This window comes from Temnothorax longispinosus, chromosome 3 (genome assembly GCF_030848805.1).
Source record: "Temnothorax longispinosus isolate EJ_2023e chromosome 3, Tlon_JGU_v1, whole genome shotgun sequence".
In the NCBI taxonomy this organism is placed as follows: domain Eukaryota; kingdom Metazoa; phylum Arthropoda; class Insecta; order Hymenoptera; family Formicidae; genus Temnothorax; species Temnothorax longispinosus.
The window spans coordinates 19,253,272-19,270,162 of record NC_092360.1 but is presented as its reverse complement, the minus strand read 5'-3'; the positions used below and the strand labels follow the sequence as shown (position 1 = coordinate 19,270,162).

Sequence of the window (16,891 nt, the reverse complement as noted above, 5' to 3'; positions counted from 1 at the left end):
AATTTAAGATTATATAAAACAAAACATTAAAATTAAAATAAAAAAGATAAGGAGGAAAGAATGTCATAAAAATCATAAATGTAACAATAATTATAACATACAATGTAATTAGAATAATGAATTGAAACGGGAACATACACAAGTGCGATTTATGCACAAAATACATGAACAAGGTCACGATTTAAAATGAATAAGAGATTGCTCATGCACATAGGCAGATAGAGATTTAACTAATTCTGAAATTATTTCTTTTACAATTAGAATGTCGAATTGCATAATCATTAATAAGTTATTAACATAATTTTAATTTAATTAGCAAATAAGGATACCTATTATATGTGATAAAATTATGTCTTAAAACGGTAATCTAGAGACAGGAAAAGTAAAATAGGAAAAACAGAATAAATTAAATAAGAACAAAAAAAGAGCAGACTATTGAAATTAAATAGGGATTGAATTCATAAGAGAGATACTCGAAAAGAAAATTATACCGAGCGCGATACATTTCGAATTTCCCGATCGCTAGTTTGTTAGTGGAATCGGGCGACGCAATTGCATCACTCTGATGATAATTTTGCTCTCGTTTTTATCACTCACAATAAATTCCGTGGGATTGGCGTGTATAGAGGGTAGAGTGTGCCGAGGCTCCCACGAGACTTTCTCGGCGGTGCGATCACGCGTGGCGTAACGAGCAATTTTATCGCTGTGAGAGGGATTATGAGGCCGGCGTCTTCTCGCGAAGATTAGGCGATGGGCAGAGGCAGGGCAAGATAGGACAGAGAATAGGGCAAACCAGAGAGATCAGAGAGAAACACACGGTGGCGTTTTCCGCGGGGGTGGCGGCGGCGGCTGCGCGATATAATTCGCGCGGCGGATAGAATCGCGTTTACGGGCCCCGTGAAGCGACGCCCCGAGTTATCCACGAAAGTCAAGTTAGCGCGACGGCGACGGGCCCCTCCGCCTGTAGCTTGTTATCTTATTGTATTGTTAGCGCGGCACGATGCGCCGTCTTGGAGCAGGTTTCTTCTCTCCCCTTCTCTCCCACACTCCCTCTCATCCCACCCCTTCGCCGCTGCTCCTTTGTACGGACTCTCGTCCTGCTTCGTCATCGGTATTTCTCTCCCCCTCTATCTTTCCTCCATCTTCTTGCACTCGTGCGCTCGACCCTCTTCTCTCGCGCTCTTTTCACCGCGCTCGGCGAACCGCCGAATTCGCCTGTAAATCGTCCACAAGAGGCGACCATCGTGAAGCCCCCTTCCTCCTTGTCGAAATATTGTGGAATTTTATCAGCGCGCTATTTCGTTGCTACCGCGACGAGCGCGCGTCGCTACAAAGGCGTGGTATTTCTGTAAGGCAGCATATCAGGATATGATTTACATAATCGTATCATTCGCTTAAGTTTATACCGCGCAATGTTACGAATGTATTATTTATTAATCAATTACGCCTTTGCGTGCTACATTGAAATAAGTGAAATATGTTGACAATAAAGGATGACAAGTTAGAAAGAATGGATAAGTTAGAATTCCTTTTTTTTTAATACCATTGCAGCTGTCGAGAAAAGTAGGTACTTTGCATCAGAAATCAGCAATATACAGGGTGTCCAATTTTTAAGTTTACAGTGCTATATATATATATTTCGTGAACCGATGATTTTATTGAAAAATGTTTCAGACAAAAGTTGCATGGTTTGGAGGGGGACATGGAGGGGGTAGACGTCATTGTTTTCAAGAAATTTTAAAGGCGACTAATTTTTTAAATAAAACTTGATTTTTTTCTTGAGATAAAAGTTGTAGATCTTGTCGAGACGTTTTTAGAACACTATAATAAAGCTCTCTTTTGTTAAGAATTTCCTGATGAGATATTTTAAATTTTGTTATAATATTTTTAATGTAAAATATAAAATATCTCGTAAAGCATTCATGTTTCGATGACTTTACTTTCATACTTTTATACGTAGAATAATAAAAGAAATCGATTGTTGTAAAAAAAATAAGTTATTTTTAAAAATTCGATTACATTTTGTAGACGCATTTAATTTTGCAAAATTGCAAATGTAAAATTAATATTATTATCGATTCCTTTCATTATTCTACGTATAAAAGTATGAAAGTAAAGTCATCGAAACATGAATACTTTACGAAAGATTTCATATTTTTTATTAAAAATATTATGGCAACATTTAAAATATCTCAGGAAATTCTTAACAAAAGAGAGCTTTGTTATAGTGTTTTGGAAACGTCTCGACGATGAGATCTGCAATTTTTATCTTAAGCAAAAAACCAAGTTCCATTTAAGAAATTAGTCACCTTTAAAATTTCTTGAAAACGATGACATCTACGACATGACTCACATCTATTTCATGTGTTTCTCTCCAAACTATGCAACTTTTGTCCGAGAAATTTTTCAATAAAATAATTGGTTTGCGAAATATAGCACTGTAAACTTAAAAATTGGACACCTTGTATATCTAAATAAGAAAATTATGTACAATTTTCTAAAACAGATCTCCTAAAAGACTATGATTGTTCATTGAATGCTGATTATAACTCGAAAAAATCCTACATGTGGTGTATCAAATAATCCATTGAAGAAAAGACAACACATAGTTGAACGATAATACCGGTTATTCTTCCACAGCCTTGTGAGATAACGCCGCGTGATCCCCGAAAAATCCGCGATCGTTTCGAGGAAAAGAAAGAGAGATAGAATGGACACCGTTCGGATTAGCGCGCGAAACTGGTTACGGGCCAGAGACGATGACCTCCGCCGACTCGCACACGCTTTCTCGTCTCGATAATTTGATATTTTCTCCGTGGAGTGGAGTCCGTGCCTGTGCAACTTGGCGATGCGTGTGCCCGCAACACTGGAGCGCGGTGTCAATGGTGTTCCCGGACCGTTCCGTCGCAAACGAGAAGGAAAGAGACAGGAGAAGAAAGGAAAAGAATGTGTGTGCCCACGTACACACATATATATATGCGTGTATGCGTGCGTATATAAGAGAGAGAGAAAGAGAGAGGGAATGTGTGTGCGTGTGTACGTACGGGCTGCAGGCGAGAGAGATGGACACGCATAGTGCTGGCAGAACGAGAGGAGGCGAACCGTCTTCATTATGCTAATGCCGTGCAACTACAGCTGACCGTGGCCAAAAATAGATGTAGATATCGTGGGATGCTGAGTCGAACCCCGAGGGGGTTTTTACACTCTCCATTTTCTCTCTTTCTAGCTCTCGTCCGTCTCCTCTCTATTTCGCTTGATGCGTTACGCTTGTTCCACGATTCGGGCTACATCCCGGCGGAATGAAACGGCGCCGAGGGTGTAGATCGAATCGCTATTTCCCTATTCGTACTTTACATCGTCGAAAAATCTCTCTCCTGTTTTATCTCTCTCTCTCCCCCCCCCCCTCTCTCTCTCTTTCTCTTCCCTTCTCACCACAATCTCTTCTCCTTTCTCGTATAGAAAATGTGCTCATTACTCGACTATTCTCCCGAACATTTCCGGCGTAGAATATTTTATCCTTGTAACAGGCTAGATGCTGGTTGCGTTTGCCTCAAGAGATTCTCGACGAATATCGACACGTTGAACGCGTCGTTCAGGAATTATCATCTTTTTATAAGATAACAAGCGCAACTAGATTCATCGATATTCTGTCAGAAACTGCATAAACACGTTCTTAGGTCCGCATGTTTATTTGTCACATATATTTGTAAAAAATAACAATGTATAATATTTATTTTAAAAAATATGTATAAATAAACAGTAAACATCAAGTTGGAGATAAATAAATGCTCCAATGCATCCTGCAATACGATGCACCTGCAATATAGACAATAAAACATCTACTGCGTCTTTGGCAAAATATTAAATGTAGATTCTTTAACATCTTTTTCTTTCTCGCAAGCGCGCAACTGTGCTGCTATCCATACGACTGTACCGTGTGTTTAGTCTGCGGGTTCCAGGGCGAAGTCGTTATCTCGAGTAGCGTATACGCATCGGCATGTAATGAGTTACTAATACGTATCACAATGTGCGTTGCAGCGCGTCGCATGCATAATGCAAAATCCTATTTACATGAAATGGAAAATACGTTGGTTGGTTGGAAAACATTGATATTAGAACGCTCTTTCAGCCAACGAAGGAAAAATCGGATAGTTCTCCGTAATATCTGTTTGCACGGAGATATCATACATTTGTTACGTCAAATTTCTCTGTTCGTATTACGCTGAGAGTTCTCGTTTCGTCACATTTCGTCGTATTTTCGCAATTTCGCTACGGTAACGTCGATACGCTTGAAGATAATCAAATATATGTCTTAATTAGTTTGGCGCTCGAATACCACGACTTAATTAAGTGAAAGTAGAAATGCGTGATAGTCAACGTATTTTCGCACACACGGTCGTCGTGCTTCCTCGAAGCGGTTGAAAACGGGTCAGCCAAGTGTAATCCTGACACGTGGCATCACAATAGAGCGTACGTTTTAAAAATCGCTGCTCCTGCTTAACTTTTCAGCGTAAACAACGGCGTCCCACGTGACACGTGACGACACGCGACGTCACATAATATATCGCAAATATAGCGCAGTGTCTATTTAAAATAAATATTACTTTGCAAATACGCTATTGACAAATCGATGTATTCTATGTAGCACATAAAATGTCCTGATTCATATCAACTGAGCGTATAAATAAGTGAATTATACCGCTTGAAGGAAAGAAGTGATCTCTATGGTCATCTTAAGCATTGATACATTCTACTCACGATCTATTGCCTCCTTCCCTTCTCGCTTGGGTGTAACAAGCTAATATTGGATAACAGATCTATCGACGATAATATCATTAGGCGTTCGATGATGGCAACACGTAATATAATAAATACTTCTATAACATCGAGTTCTATAATATAACGTCATGAACGTTTGTATCTCCGGCAACTATGCTCGAAGTAACGGAACGCGCAGGATAAGAAAGCAGGTGGCAGCCGGCTGGCTGCTGAGAAGAAACGGAAAGAAAGAAGCGTAACGCAGCGAGTCAGCAGTTTTTGTTAAAAATTTATTCGGTTCAGCTTCATGAAAAATATCACCTCGTACGTACCCCTCGTCTCTCGTCGTTTTGTGTCACACCTCGGCGGTTGCCACGACTCTTCCATTTTCTTCCCTTTTTTCTCCTCCCCTCCCTCCCCTCTCTTTCTCTCTTCTGTCTCATGTTTCGATCCGCCCTCCTCGAAATCTATCTTTACTCCCTATACCTTGTCTTTCTCGCTTTTATGCGCTCATATAAGTACGTGTCTTTAGCTCGCGCAGCGCGCACGAACCCACTATTCATTTTTCAGCGTTACGATGCCATCCGGCGCTCGGTACGCCAAAACAATTTCGCATTTGCGATTATACATCGCGGGTGATATCACAATTAATTGGCGGTGCGGGAAAAACGCGCGCCGATGCGTATCCAATAGCGCGATATATGTATATTGAATTATGCCGCGCGAAAAACGTCGGGTATAAATCATAAATTGACAAATCAGTTTACGAGTTTTTAGTCATCTGTGATCTTAATCCAGTCTAATCTATTTCTAATCCAATGACAATAAGCAGTAAAATCAAATAAGCTGAACATGTTGAGATTTATTTAAATGTTTTAAAAATATTTCTATAATTAAAAATTCAAGAAGAAATTATAACTTTTAGTCTCTGTAATAATTTATTTCTAGTTAAATTAAATTTTACTGTATATAATGATAAATTAAAAAAAATAATTTCATTGTGACAAAGATTGAGATATTATATTATTCAAAAGATTATTGAGTAATTATATCATTCTTTTTATTTTTATTATATATGTAAATTTTTATCCTACATTGTATATTATATTTCTATCCTCTCTCTATATACAGGGTGTCCCGGGTTTTACCCAACAAACTGCAGAAGCATATTCTATACATGTAAAAATAAGAAAAAACATGTTATATAAAGTTTGGCTAGAAACATTTTATTACACAGTTATAAACAAATATTGAAACAAAACATGAAATAAGTAAAAATGGTCCTCTGATCTCCGAGATCGTCATATTTATTGCCTCTTGATTTTTACTTATGGGGAACTTTAAAAAATAAGGTTTATATCACAGAAGTGACTTCGCGTGAAGATTTAATGCAACGAATTAATAACTCAATTACTCAGATGCAACAAAATTCTCAGGAAATTTGTACTGTAATAAGTTCCGTATTACATCGATGTCAAGGTGGTATTGTCACGCAAGGACGACATTTTGAAATGCGTTACTAATTGTAAGTCGTTTCATTCATGTTCTGTACATAGGAAAATCCGTTGTTATCTACATTTTATGTTTTATTTCAATATTTGTTGTCAATATGATTACTGTACTGAAAACCTTATTTTTTAAAGCTTCTCATAAATAAAAATCAAGAGGCATTAAATCTGGTAATCTGGTGATCTCGGAGATCAGAAGATCAGTTACCTATTTCATGTTCCATTTCAATACTTGTTTATAACTTTAATTGTAATAAAGCATTTCTAGCCAAACTTCATATAACATTTTTTTCTTATTTTCACTCGTAGAATATGCTCCCACAGTTTGTCGGGTAAAATCCGGGATACCCTGTATATTAGAAATGTTAAAATTGGATTACACATAAAATTTGCGGATAATCAAAAATGTAATAAAAACTTCATAAAGTACAATACAATATTGTATAATAAGCTCAATAAAATTTTATGGTCTTTTTGATGCCAAATGAGATATTTATTTTAAATGCGTGTAGATTTTTCATGGACCAAAGAACAATTATCTCGACTGAAATATTAATAAAAAAAGAATTTTGTCGCCGATAAAACGGAAGGTGAATTTCCGTGCAGGCGCGTACTTCCGCTCCGGTAGCTAGGTATATGAGTTTTGAAAATGTAAAGTGCATTTATCTCAACGTAAAAGAGGTAGACGCTGCCTGGGCTTATCGTAGCCCGCGACGCAGGAATGGCGCGCTTCCCGCTTCCGTTGAGGTATCGAAACTCACTCAAGAAAGAGTTTCGAACCGGAGATACTCACCGCGCGTAACGCGAAAGCAAATCGACGTTCCTGCGATTAGAACGATGAGCCGAGATTAGAAATCTTACCAATAGCCTGAGGAGCATTATGCACCTCATTTTCATCTTTTTGCGAAACATATATATACATCTCTCTCTCTCTCTCGCTCTAATTATTAAATGTTTTCATTCACCGATTAGAAATGGCGACGTCACTTAACACCCATTAATATATTATCACATTAACAATTGTTATATTTTTTAATATTCAGTATTTGTCTTGGTAATTAACATGCCAAACAATATTCTAAATAAGTAAGAGGCTTCTCAATAAACTATAAGGTTTCGCTATTGAAGTTATATAATAGGGGAAGGTGCTGTATCTTGGGTACAGCTGTACGTTGGGACACTGTCATAATCGAATAGTGTTCGCATCTGGCAATAGTTTATAGTACTAATTGTTGAGTTATTTGATAATCTCTTTAAATCTGTAGTTTTGTGTCGTTGCAATTATTTACACGTAAGTTATATGGACTTTTGTATCTTATGACGCGTATTTGTACTGTAATTTTTGTAATTTTTTATAATAAAGATATAGTTATCAGCCAAGGTTAGTAAGAATGTGTCAAATATGTAGAATAATGTAGTAAATTATTTATAACTTCATTTATAATCTATAAGCTGTTAACTAATTTTTTATTAGAAATTGATTTCTATGTACCTTGGAACATGACGGTTGTTGTACCTTGGAACGCTATTTTAAAAGTATATTAGCTGATTGTTGATCTTTATATAACTTTTAATTATTTGTTTAACTACAATTTTTCCATTTTTATTGACAAGTGAAGTAATTGGAAGCTATTGTTTGTATTTTAGCTACCATGCCACGTAGTAAACATGAAAAAGGCCAAGGCTGGATTCTGAAGCTCCGCGGCGATATCTGCTGTAAATGCAGTTTTAGAAACTGAAACGACAAAAGTATCTCATTGAGAGAAGCAACAAAAATATATAATGTAAAATTTTATTGTTTGTTAAAAGATGCTTAAATAATTAATTAGAATTAAGCGTTAATATTATTTTATTATTTCATTTTATTTTTATTTTTGCCTTTTGGTTTTAATTTATTAATAAATATTTTATTAATAAGAATATTTTATTAGAGAGAATAATAAAAGCAGTTAAGAAAAACACGCAAGATTACTTAAAATAAAAGTTGTTTTTATTTATGACGATAATGATTTATCTGATCGTTAGATTTGATTGTCACTTTCAGTTAATAATTGACCAAGATGTAATTAAATTTAATAAAAACAATGATAATAAATAAAATAAAATTTAATAAAATATTATATTTCTTTGAAAAAATTTACTTTTTTTTAAATTAAAATTTTTTATAAGTGTTCCAAGGTACAAAAGGGAGTGTTCCAAGGTACATCAAGCTGCTGTACCTTGAAATAAAATTTTCAATTATAAAAACTTGCAATATTTTCTTACCAGATAGTAATAAAAATTTAGGTTTTTTTAAATACTAAAAAATATTGTATATACTTATATATATTTTATATACTTATAAAAATTTTGGAAAAAATATATTATTAAAGTATATATATATTTTATATATATATATATATATATATATATATATATATTTATATATAAAATATATATATATATATAAACTAAAATGTATATACTTTAATAATATATTTTTTCCAAAATTTTTAAATTAAAACCGTAGCTCAGAAAAATCAAAAACTTAAAAGTGTTCCGAGGTACAGCACCTTCCCCTAACACTAACTCAGATATGTTAATTACCAAAAATCAATTTCAAATTAGTCGTAAGAGCTGTTGTTAAAATTGATGTCATGATTATTTCATACAGCATATTCCGAAGTATGTATTGTATAAAAATGGTAATGAGACGAGATATATTACATGTCACCCAAGTTAGAGGGCAAATGTAAAAGTCAATATGTGCGCGCGCGAGAGAAAGAGAGTTTGCATGTAAAAGAACCGCGGGTTATCCATTAGAATCAGGTAGCACTGTCTGCGCTTTCACTGCGGTTTAGATCGACAAGACGAAACGGCGACGCCATCAAGATCTGGAACGTGGACGGAGTGCAGTCGAGCCGATCTCTGTTGTGACATCGCGGCTAAGATAGCCGTGAACATGGCGAGCAAGGTCCGCGCGTACGTACACTACGTACGAAAGATACTAGACCAATGTGTGGCGGAGAGGTATCAGCCCGAACGATACGCCCCGTGGCCCTCTGGCTTGGTATCAGTCATCGGATCCCAAGGATCTCTCACCGGTTTATACGAGTAACGAGATACAGGATACTACAGATGCACATTAGGATGTTTGTTGCATGGGCTGCCGTTTAACGTCTCTATTTCTCCTTCAATTCTTCCCTTTTTATATAATTACTTTAGCGACGAGCGAAAAGAGAGAACGTGGAATTTTCTATGCTGATTCGATAATGTTTCAGAGTTCTGTAGATTGCTTTACCGATCAATTCTGAATATAGTTCTTTTTTTCTCTATATACACTAACGATATACCTATGATTTAGAAAGAGAAAATCCATTCAGTGGAATCGAGTTTTCAGAAGTCTCAGAAATCGTTGATTATCACTTTCCTCTGATATTGACACAATTTTGATTTTCTTTATCTTTTGTGCAGTTTAGCTTTTTCACAAATTGTTTTTTTAATTGATGTAATGATTATATATGATAATATAATTATATCTTTGTAAATTGAGAATTGAGTTCACGCATATATAAATATGTACATTTGTTAATACGATTTCCAAGAATTAAAATTTTGAACTTCAACAAATAAATGTCATTGGATATTTATATTGTTTTTTTTGTTATTTGCCTTAATTTTTTATGTCTTTATGATATAATACCTACTACGATGAAAGGATATGTATCATATAAATAATAAAAGAAATATAATAAAAACGAAAACTTATTTAAATCAATTTATTTTTTCCAAATTATTTTTTAAATTAATTGAGCATGTTTAATATATAATTACTAATTAGCAAGAACATTCTAATTGGGTATTTATTTTATAACTATTTTATGCGTCTGATGATATAAAAATTGTTGTAATAGTTCTTTGTTTCGCGCTCTTTATATACATATGTTCTCGTTTAAATAAAAACACCATTATAAAATGATGGAAACATTGAAAACAAAGGAAATAACAATCAACTCTTGCTTTCTTACTCATTCATCAAAATCGATTGATAAAAGATTAAAACTCATTGTTATTAGATTGACTATTGATTATATATTATGAAAGATTAACCATTGATGTTACAAACAAGACGATAAGATTCCGAAAATCTACTGAACTATGTATAAGACATTAGAAACTCGTATCTCTGTTCCGCGAAACTTGTTTGTATAATCTTCTTCCGATCATGATCGCTTGCTGCATTAATCGAAAATTGCTTGTTTTTGATTCGCTGCATTTCGAAGATGCTTGTTTCGCTCCGCATGAGATTAATAGTCAAACAATCAACAATTCGGAATCTCTCTCTCTCTCTCTCTCTCATTCTGTATTTATTCATTGAATATTTATTTATGACTAGTTTTTGTATATAGTTATAGTTTTTAATATAAAGTAATTTTCTACTGATTTTAGTGATGCAATTATGCTCTATATTAAACCTAAAGTTTAACTTCGATTTATATATAAAGTTCAGTTTCCTCGACCCTTACTTCGTTCTAGATTCTCTGCACTCTCGCAAACATTGCATTTAATAAATATGTTTTTACAAATTAGGAGTTGAATTTGTGTGCACGGGCACGAACGTACATTTGAAATTATTTGTTAAGATGAGATTGTTGCACACACACACACAAGTTAACTTAGTATTTCCATAGAAAACTTTGCCGACACTCGACGTGTTAATACTTAAGCAGCTCTATGAATTTTCATGAGTTGAAAATATTCATGATGTCATTTATTTTATAATAATATGTGCAGTTTGCAGTAGGAGTATAATGTATATTTAAAGAAATTCTCGCGAATAAATCAAATAAAAAAAAAGCAAAACTAGTCAACTCTGCTAAAAGAGGTATTCTCTGTATTTAAATTTATAACTCTGAAGGTCAGTTTGTAATGGACACGCAAATTAGTACTTAAACGTTCTAGAGTCAAACATTAAAATGCAATTAATATTTGAAATATAATAATCTTTCTCATTGTACAGAATTGAATAAAATTGAATTAAATTGACAATGATACACGTTTCGTGTAATACGATATTAATTTCCACATTTATTCCTCAAAATCCAAAATTTTGTTTTTTTTTCTATTTTTCGGTATTTTGAAAGCGAAGGAAGGTATTCGATGTTCTACTTTTCTAGAGAAAATTATTTTACATTGCGACATTTTAATTATTAAGTCAGTCAAGCCTTAGAGATTTTCTGGCGAATTTAGGCGTGCGCTGAATCGGAAAGTTTGGGAAGCACTGTGCTAAACTATACGTGAATACACACAAGCTGGGATTACGAGCGGATAGAGGTCTAAACAGTGCCAATGTGCGTATTACGCTTTATCCCTCTCTCTTTCCCCTCGTCGAACGCAGTTTCGCAATTCGTATACGAAAAACAGTCATAGGAAATCGAGAGCGCGAGACACTCGATCGAATTTCGGGATCAATACAGAGTGACCGGAATCTGATCGAGTGTCGCGCACCGAGATCGAGATCGGATCGAATCCCGTTATTTAATTCCCCGCTCTCGGTCGTCCTCGCGACGCGCTCGGGCGTCGCGACGATGTCAGCAAGCGCCGCGCGTCCGCGTGAAAAATACGCGGCCCGGTAGTCCTAAGTCCTACGTTCCGTCGTACTCGAGAATCTTTCCCGCCGCGCTGCACCGTGCCGTCCGTGCCGCGCGCTGAAGGCATTGGTGTTGATATAAAGAATTTTCCTCGGATCTCGCTCGATTCCCTCCCTCACGCGTGCATTCTTTATCTCCCTCTGCCTTTCGCATTCGCCCTCTACCTTTATCACTCTTATTCTCTCTTTCTTTCTCTTTTACGCACTCCTTCTCGCGCGCGCGGTGAAACAAGATTACTCCGACATGCAGAACGCGTGCGGCAGGTTCTCCTTCACTATGTTGGTACCGGCGGAAGGAAGGAGATCGCGCGAGAGGTCAGACTGAGAGAGACGCCGCGAGAGCGGCGGCGTGAGGAAAAGGGAAGGGGTGACTGACTAAACCCCTCCACCCGCGAGCGGCGTGATAGTCAGCAGGCGATACGCGACCAAATCCAACCTAACCCCATTGCCGGTTCTCCAGCGAAGCGAGCGAGCGAGCGAGCGAGCGAACGAACGTACGTTGTACGTACAGACAGGCTGGGTCGCCAGGCGGCGAGAACGGGACGAGACGACCGACGAAGACGGAGCGGAGTTACGGTCATATGGGGAACGGTACGGCGGAGAAGGAGGGGGAAAGGGGAAAACGCGGGCATGCGCGCCGAAGTGGTTTATCGAGCCGTAGAGAGGGGCGGTCGGCGGCCTCCTCGTCGTCGCCGTTGCCGCCACCACCACCGCCGCGACGTCGACGACGATGGTGGCGGCGGTGGCGGCGACAGCGGTGGCGGCAACGGCGGCAATGGTGGTGGTGGCGACGTGGCATCGCGCGAGCGAGCGAGATGACAGAAATCGCTAAGTCGGCGGGGGAGAGAGAGAGAGAGAGAGAGAGAGGGAGAGGGAAATATGCCGCGTAGCGGGAGGATAGAAAAGGAAAAAAGATGTATCTGATAGACGCGAGCGAGTCGGACAGAGTTACGGAAGAGAAGGCGAACGGAGATGCGCGATAGCCGCGGGGAGGACGGGGAAGGGGAAAGCGGAGTTATCTGGTAGACGCGAGCGAGATGACAGGAGATTCCGGGGTGGAGAGAAAAGGAGGGGATAGCGCAATAGAGGAAAAGAGAGGAGGTATAGCGGGTGGATGGAGAGAGGAACGCGATGGAAGATATCCAGCGGGCGCGAGGGAGAGAGAGAGAGACCCGCCAAGCGCGGCGGAGAATACTGGAATGAGTGGAATGTGGTGGGATGACGAGAGAGAGAAGGAGCGAGGCGCGTACGCGCGGACGAGACGGGCCGCGCGATATGGAGTGCGGGAGCGAGACAGACCGTGGAGCTGCCGGCGTGAACGGCGCGGCGCGGGGCGCGGGCAGGCGGCAAGGGGGAGGAAAGGGGAATACGCGCGACGGAGCAATGGAGATGGAGGGGCTCGCTGGAATCGGAGAAGGGGGAGAGAGGGGCGCTGCCGTCGGGCAGTTGCTGTCGCGCCAGGCCCCCGCTAGCGGCTAGCAAGCAAGCAGTAAGCAGTCGCAATCCCGTCGCCTAACCAGCATCGCTCGCCTTACCTCTTCACCCTCTCTCAAAAAATTGCATCGAGGCTTCCGTCAGCTGCATTATAACATCCACCCGTTTCCGTTCAAGCGCCGGTTAGTACCAACGACAACGTCGTGTCCGCCGTCGCCCCCGACGTACGTCGCCATTGCCGTAGCCACCGCCACCACCGCCACCGCCGCCGCTGCTGCCGCCGCCGCCGCCGCCGCTGCCGCTGTTGCCGCCGCCGCCGCCGCCGCAGTCGCTGCCGCCGCCGTCGTTGCTGCTACTACTATTGCCGTCGTCGTTATCATCGCGACACGTAGTACGTCGCCGCCGCCGTCGTCGTCTTCGTCACCCACGTCGTCGTCGCCGTCGCCGTCGCCGTCGCCGTCGCCGTCGCCGTCGCCGTCGTCGTTGCCGTGTTGCTGCAACGTTCGTCCAGGTCGCGCGTGCTTCGTAGTCAGTAGCACTGACGTTTGACATTTCCAGATTGTCAGAAACATCATCGGGAACACATCGCGCGTGCGGACTAGAGAAAGCGGAGAGAAGGAAAAGGCGAAAGAGCAAGAGAGACGGTGCGAGAAGCGCGGAAGGAAAGAGCAAGTGAGAGAAAGCGGCAGCGCGCGCGGATTCGAGCTAAAAAAACCGGAGCTCGTGTGATCGGGGAAAGCTGATTATGAGTTGGAACATTGGTGCAGTGGTGGGTCAGCAAAACGCACACGAGCCGGCTAGCGCGTGAGCGAGCGAGAGATAATAGAGAGAGGAAAGAGAAAGAGTGAGAGCGGTCGTTTTTTTTCCATTCGCGATACACTCGCACGAATACCGTACGACCGTCGTCCATGCGCGAATCATCGTGTCTCCGCGAGATACTACGTCGGGATATTACAGTAAAGTGAGAGCCGGGGATACTTTTTCGAAGCAGTGGTGTTCGACATTGGATCGCAGAAATCGCGGGATATATTACCCGTAAGTGTCCGGCGGAAGTTTCATCTGGTGTTTTGGTGACACGCAGGAGTCTCTACAGCCGATTTCGAGAAAAAGCGCAACGAGATAACGAGGGATAGAGAAAGAGAGAGAGAGAGAGAGAGAGAGAGAGAGAGAGAGAGAGAGAGAGAGAGAGAGAAAGAAAGAGAGAGAATAATCTGCAGTCGACGATCGCGAGCATCCTCGCGTCAAGGTGACCGACATCACGGCAAGATCGCGTCTGAATCCTTCGCGTGTTCCGGAGCAAGGTAATGCATACAAAGTTCCCTATCTGTGGTTTACCTACCAGGCACACCTGTCATGTGTGTATGTGTATCTTTACGCTGATACGTGTGTGTGTATGTGTATGTATGTGTGTGTGCATGTGTGTGCGCGCGTGTTGCGTGTGTTGCGTGTGTTACGAGACAAACGGTGTGGGTGTGACGCGCCTGTAGATACGGCTCGTAAATACGCGAGTAGAACGATCCGCGGGCTGATCGAGTAAGGTCTCGCGACGGGTGACGTTTTCCGCGTGGGCGCCGTATATATGTATATACATATATTTATATATATATACACTATATGCAGTATTACGCTTTTACGTGATTTAGTATGCGTACTTATGTAATATATGTACGCGTCGCGCGCGTAGGATGACGTCACGCGGCTCGAGAACGGCGCGTCTCTACGCCGCGGCAGTGTTTTCCCAAAAAATTCGTCGAGAGTCGCGCCTCGCCGGCGTTATCGCGACAAGTTAAAATTAGGTGCGTGATAATCGCGGCGATATCTGTTTGCTGAAGTTTTGCAAGAGTCTCCGATACGATAAACGTCGATGTCACGCGTGCACGGTTAATGAGAATACGAGTCTTAAAATGCAAGTTATCGTGACACTTTATGGCTATTCGATCGAGGGGGGGGGGGGAGGGAGCTCTAGGGTATCGCGAGAGTACTTCTTATCGGTTTCTTAACACGCGCTAAAATTGGTCGAAGAGTTGTTAGGCGACGGGGAAACAATTCCGAAGTAATTCCGTGTGTATTACGGTGTCATGCCGGCGGTATTACGTGCAGTTTTTAATCACGATAATCTGTATCCGGAGAGTAATTTAACTTACTCTCCGATTTTCATATATATTCCGCATGAAGTTGAACTCCGAATTAAAATCTAAAAGTCAAATGCAAAATGGCAGGTGGAAAATACATTGCAATCGCTTTTTATACACATATCGAATACATATTTAATCAAGCATAACTTTATGAAGGTTGGATATCGCATCCGCCGCGATTTGCATCGCTGCAATTGAAAACGCCATCAAAAGAATATGCTCGAGGTATTTGCAAATTCGATCGGGGCGTTGATTTCCATATTGACAGTTTGACACTCATAGCGTAATTAGATTTTATGTGTGTCTAACTGTCAAATGTCGGATAACTGTAGTTACCGAGAGTTAATTAATTGAATATGGGTAAAAAATGCTCCGGAAAAAAAAGAAAAACAAGGAAGAAAGTCATTCGACGCAATGTAGGTTATATTTGGATACACGCACGACGGAGGAAAACGTATTTATAATCTACTCGAGTCTGAATCTGAAACGGATAAAATTGAGTTATTTCGCCGGTAGTCGTTTCTCGCTTCTCCACGACGCTGATTGGTTCTCATTCTTGCGATCGTCTGCACAAATACTGGCCAGTGACAATTTGCGCAACCTCGTCGTTTTAGCGGTTAAATATATATACACATATATACCGGGAAACGCACGATCAATCAAGTATAAATTGAAAATAAACGTAGGGGGTGAGAGATATGAAAGGAAACGTGATCTAAAAATATGTTAACGCGAGTGTGCATTTTGCGTCTAAAATTACGGTGCGCGATTCGCGCGCTCGCGACCAATCGAGACGTATGTTGTACGAGTGCCCGCTCTGAAGTTGGTCACCCAAGATCCGCGGCGCGACGGGATTAATTAGTTGGAGAAACCGGAGTGCTGCGCGACCGCTCGAATTTTCGTCACCGCTCGCCGGCCGCTTATCGTTATCGTCGCTGAATTATCGCGTAAGCGACACCGCGATAGCCGCGTTTCGAAACGCTCCAAGTCTCGACTCGGCCGTTGATCGTGCCCTCTCGCTCGCTCCGCCGTCCACGTCCACGCTCGCGCGATCCCGGTCGCACCTCCATTTGTTTGCTTTGTGGCGGCCGCGCCGGAACGCACATAACCTCCATCTTCGCGTTTCCCTCCCAGTCTCCTCGCGCGTGCGAGCGGATTCCGCGGTTTCGTCGGTTATCGCGTCGAAAGAGCGTTCAAGCGCGCGCGCTCGACATACTGCGGCGTTATATCCGCGCGATTGCGAATCCCTCGTCGAGGGGATTGCGTGACGCGGCGCGGCGGCGAGAGGCTTCTTCGCTGTGAAAATTGTGAGGTGGGGTTCGACCGCGCGTTAAATCGCAATTGGGAACGACGTTCGAGAGTACGTATGCATCTTCTTTATCACGACTTATCGCGACACGCCGCGTTCCGGAGCGGCGTTGCGCGGC

At 40.9% G+C, this 16,891-nt stretch overlaps 1 protein-coding gene across 16 annotated transcripts in view; it reads left to right on the top strand.

Annotated features, from left to right (window-relative positions):
* The first annotated feature begins 13,337 nt into the window (after positions 1–13,337).
* Positions 13,338–16,891, top strand: part of LOC139809751 (protein muscleblind) — a 404,286-nt gene continuing 400,732 nt past the window's right edge. For 3 of the 16 annotated variants that reach the window (XM_071772901.1, XM_071772904.1, XM_071772900.1), the window contains exon 1: positions 13,339–14,630. The gene's annotated coding sequence lies outside the window, so the exon portion shown is untranslated. Of the gene's footprint in view, positions 14,631–16,891 lie in introns of all 16 variants that reach the window. The other 13 variants (XR_011731167.1, XR_011731169.1, XR_011731168.1 and 10 more) reach the window with 6 other exon arrangements.